The 5,000-nt window shown below is 43.9% G+C and overlaps 1 pseudogene; it reads left to right on the forward strand.

Moving 5' to 3' along the window:
• LOC123728080 (glypican-5-like) overlaps positions 1–5,000 on the forward strand; it is a 274,957-nt pseudogene that overhangs the window by 112,289 nt on the left and 157,668 nt on the right.

Below are 5,000 nucleotides of genomic sequence, written 5' to 3' on the forward strand. Positions count from 1 at the left end.
CTTACTATTACTACTACTACTATTACTACACTACTACTACTACTACTATTAATACTACTACTACCATACTATTACTACTACTACTATTACTATTACTACTACTATTATTATTTCTACCAAACGCTACTACTACATTGAACTACTGCTATTATCTATTGCTGATACTACTACTACTATTACTACCCATTATTACTACTATTACTACTACTATTAAACTACTACTACTACTACTACACTATATTACTACTACTACTATTACTACTGCTATTATTATTGCTGATACTACTACTACTATTACTACTATTATTACTACTATTACTACCACTATTACTATTACTACTACTACTATTACTTACTACCATTACCACTATTACTACTGTTACTATTACTACTACCTACTCATACTGTTACACTACTACTACTACGTTATTACTACTATTACTACTGTTACTATTACTACTACTACTCATACTGTTACTACTACTACTACTACTACTACTACTACTACTACTACATTTGCCCCAGTCTGGGTCCTGAGCACTCTGGAGCAGGTTTTCATCAAACATCTCTCTGTTCATCTTTCCCTCGATCCTGACTAGTCTCCCAGTCCCTGCCGCTGAAAAACATCCCCACAGCATGATGCTGCCACCACCAGTGCTTCACCGGGATGGTGCCAGGTTTCCTCCAGACGTAACGCAGCATTTCAGGCCAAAGAGTTAAATATTGTTTCATCAGACCAGAGAATCTTGTTTCTCATGGTCTGAGAGTCCTTTAGGTGCCTTTTGGCGAAACTCCAAGTGGGCTGTCATGTACCTTTTAACTCGAGGAATGGCTTCCGTCTGGCCTCTACCAAAGGCCTGATTGGTGGAGTGCTGCAAAGATGGTTGTCCTTCTGGAAGGTTCTCCCATCTCCAAAGAGGAAGTCTAGGAGCTCATTCAGAATGACCATCGGGTTCTTGGTCACCTCCCTGACCAAGGCCCTTTCTCCCCCCGATTGGTCAGTTTGGCCGCGGCCAGCTCTAGGAAGAGTCTTGGTGGTTCCAAACTTTCCATTCTAAGAATGATGGAGGCCACTGTGTTCTTGGGGACCTTTAGTGCTGCAGAATTTCTGTTGGGTAACCATTCCCAGATCTGTGCACGACACAATCCTGTCTTTGAGCTCAAATGTTATCCGGTATTAGAATAAGGCTGTAACGTAACCTAACGTGAGAAAGGGGAAGGGGTCTGAATACTTTCTGAATGCACTGCAGATCATTGTTTCTTTGACTCTAGGCTCTGCCTGCCAGGTTTGTCTGTCCTCTCGTTCTTTGACCTAGGTTCTGCCTGCCAGGTTTGTCTGTCCTCTCGTTCTTTGACTCTAGGTTCTGCCTGCCAGGTTTGTCTGTCCTCTCGCTTTCTTTGACGCTAGGTTCTGCCTGCCAGGTTTGTCTGTCCTCTCGTTCTTTGACTCTAGGTTCTGCTGCCAGGTTTGTCTGTCCTCTCGTTCTTTGACTCTAGGTTCCGCCTGCCAGGTTTGTCGTCCTCTCGTTTCTTTGATCGCCAGGCTCTGCCTGCCAGGTGCCGTCTGTCCTCTCGTTCTTTGACTCTAGGCTCTGCCTGCCAGGTTTGTCTGTCCTCTTGTCTTTCTTTGACTCTAGGCTCTGCCTGCCAGGTTTGTCTGTCCTCTCGTCTTTCTTTGACGCTAGGCTCGCCTGCCAGGTTTGTCTGTCCTCTCGTTTCTTTGACGCTAGGCTCTGCCTGCCAGGTTTGTCTGTTCTATCGTTCTTTGACGCTAGGCTCTGCCTGCCAGGTTTGTCTGTCCTCTCGTTCTTTGACTCTAGGTTCTGCCTGCCAGGTTTGTCTGTCCTCTCGTTCTTTGACTCTAGGCTCTGCCTGCCAGGTTTTGTCTGTCCTCTCGTTTTTGACTCTAGGTTCTGCCTGCCAGGTTTGTCTGTCCTCTCGTTCTTTGACTCTAGGCTCTGCCTGCCAGGTTTGTCTGTCCTCTCGTTCTTTGACTCTAGGCTCTGCCTGCCAGGTTTGTCTGTCCTCTCGTTCTTTTGACTCTAGGTTCTGCCTGCCAGGTTTGTCTGTCCTCTCGTTCTTTGACTCTAGGTTCTGCCTGCCAGGTTTGTCTGTCCTCTTGTCTTTCTTTGACGCTAGGCTCTGCCTGCCAGGTTTGTCTGTCCTCTCGTTCTTGACTCTAGGCTCTGCCTGCTAGGTTTGTCTGTCCTCTTGTCGTTCTTTGATGTGTTGCTAAAACTCTCCTGCTGAGGCCATCTGAGGACACTTCAGTTCAAACTCCTTCATTCATCCGCCTGTCTTCATCCTCTCTTCTTCTCTACTCTAACCCCCCTCCCTCTCCTTCTCTCCTCTAACCCTCCTCTCCTCTCTCTCTTCTCTCTTCTCCTCTAACCCCCTCTTCCTCCTCTCTTCTTCTCTCCTCTAACCCCCCCCTCTCTTCTTCTCTCCTCTCTTCTTCTCTCTAACCCCCCTCTCCTTTCTTCCTCCTCTCTCCTCTCTTCTCTCTCCTCTAACCCCTCCTCTCTTCTCCTCTCCTCTAACCCCCTCCTCTCTTCTTCTCTCTCTAACCCCTCCCTCTAACCCCCTTCCTCTCTCCTCCTAACCCCCAACCCCTTCCTCTCTCCTCCTCCTCCAGCTATACTCTGAGAGTGGTGGGTAACGGGATTAAGGCCCAGGCTGCTAATCCGGAGGTTAAAGTGAAGGACGAGGACCCAGTCATCAACCAGATCATTGATAAACTCAAGCACATCAATCAGGTGAGTTTATCCCACCTCCACTCAGACCCAGTTAGACCCAGTAGACCCAGTCAGACCCAGTCAGACACACTCAGACCCAGTCAGACCCACTCAGACCCAGTCAGACCCTAACCCACCTCCACTCAGACCCAGTCAGACCCAGTCAGACCCTAACCCACCTCAAGACCAGTCAGACCCAGTCAGACCCAGTCAGACCCTAACCCACCTCCATTCAGACCCAGTCAGACCCTAAACCTGCTCAGATCCCAGCAGCAGTCTCCCAGCTCAGAAGAACGATAGTAGCCTCCAGACCAGAGATTTGTATAAAATGGCTAGATTATTTCCACTGGGGCAGAGAGTTGCCAGGCTAGAGGATCCAAACCAATTCATGTATTTATATGGGTCGAAGATGCCTCCTCAAATTTGACCTTTAAAACACAGACCCCGAACAATGTACTGTACAGGAGAGGAGTAATATGTCAGGTTCAAGTTTAGCTAAAGATTATGACGAATGTAGTTTACTCTTAAAACAAAACAAAATATTCACAATATTTTCTTCAAACTTTTTTGGTAGAAATATTTAATTTATATAATACATTAGGATTCTCAACAAACGTTCAGGTTTCTGCTTTTGGGAAGATGAAGGACGCTGTGTGGAATCGTTTAAGGGGAGAGAAAAAGGCTTATTGCTTTTTAACATGGGAACTTTTGGAAGTAGCAACTAGGAGAACGAACAAACAAACAAACATCAATTTGTTCGATTTAATCAAAAAGGCGCTGTTTTTCTTTTGATTAGTTTCTATTGAAGAGAAATTAGGTCACGTCCTGTTTCATTACCAGGTAAAGCTATAAATTAGGTCACGTCCTGTTTCATTACCAGGTAAAGCTATAAATCAGGTCACATCCTGTTTCATTACCAGGTAAAGCTATAAATTAGGTCACATCCTGTTTCATTACCACAGGTAAAGCTATAAATTTAGGTCACGTCCTGTTTCATTACCAGGTAAAGCTATAAATTAGGGTCACAACCTGTTTCATTACCAGGTAAAAGCTATAAATTAGGTCACATCCTGTTTTATTACCAGCGTAAAGCTATAAATTAGGTCACGTCCTGTTTCTACATTACCAGGTAAAGCTATAAATTAGGTCACGTCTGTTTCATTACCAGGTAAAGCTATAAATTAGGGTCACATCCTGTTTCATTACCAGGTAAAGCTATAAATTAGGTCTAGTCCTGTTTCATTACCAGGTAAAGCTATAAATTAGGTCGTCCTGTTTCATTACCAGGTAAAGCTATAAATTAGGGTCCATCCTGTTTCATTACCAGGTAAAGCTATAAATTAGGTCACATCCTGTTTCATTACCAGGTAAAGCTATAAATTAGGTCACATCCTGTTTCATTACCAGGTAAAGCTATAAATTAGGTCACGTCCTGTTTCATCATTACCAGGTAAAGCTATAAATTAGGTCACGTCCTGTTTCATTACCAGGTAAAGCTATAAATTAGGTTACATCCTGTTTCATTACCAGGTAAAACTATAAATTAGGTCACATCCTGTTTCATTACCATGTAAAGCTATAAATTAGGTCACATCCTGTTTCATTACCAGGTAAAGCTATAAATTAGGTCATCCTGTTTCATACTCATTACCAGGTAAAGCTATAAATTAGGTCACATCCTGTTTCATTATCAGGTAAAGCTATAAATTAGGTCACATCCTGTTTCATTACCAGGTAAAGCTATAAATTAGGTCACATCCTGTTTCATTACCAGGTAAAGCTATAAATTAGGTCACATCCTGTTTCATTACCAGGTAAAGCTATAAATTAGGTCACATCCTGTTTCATTACCAGGTAAAGCTGTTTCAGTGGTTCTCAGTACGTGTCACCAGAGAACTTCAGGGACTAGGGGAATCAATGAATACATATTTACATACACGTGTTTGTGTGTGGAGCCATATGTTTGTGTATGGCACCGTGTGTTTGTGTATGGCACCGTGTGTTTGTGTATGTTTGTGTATGGCACCGTGTGTTTGTGTGTGGAGCCATATGTTTGTGTATGGCACGTATGGCGTGCGTTTGTGTATGGCACCGTGCGTTTGTGTAGTGGCACCGTGTGTTTGTGTATGGCACCGTGTGAATGTGTTTGTTGTGAATGGTTAATGGGAACGTATGGGAGGACACAACTCTCCTATAGCCTTGAGATCTCTGGAAAGGTCACAGCCTTCATAATGTCAGCTGTGTTATGTTCCGTGTCTGAGGATG

The sequence above is a fragment of the Salmo salar genome, chromosome ssa17 (assembly GCF_905237065.1).
Source record: "Salmo salar chromosome ssa17, Ssal_v3.1, whole genome shotgun sequence".
Taxonomy (NCBI): Eukaryota; Metazoa; Chordata; class Actinopteri; order Salmoniformes; family Salmonidae; genus Salmo; species Salmo salar.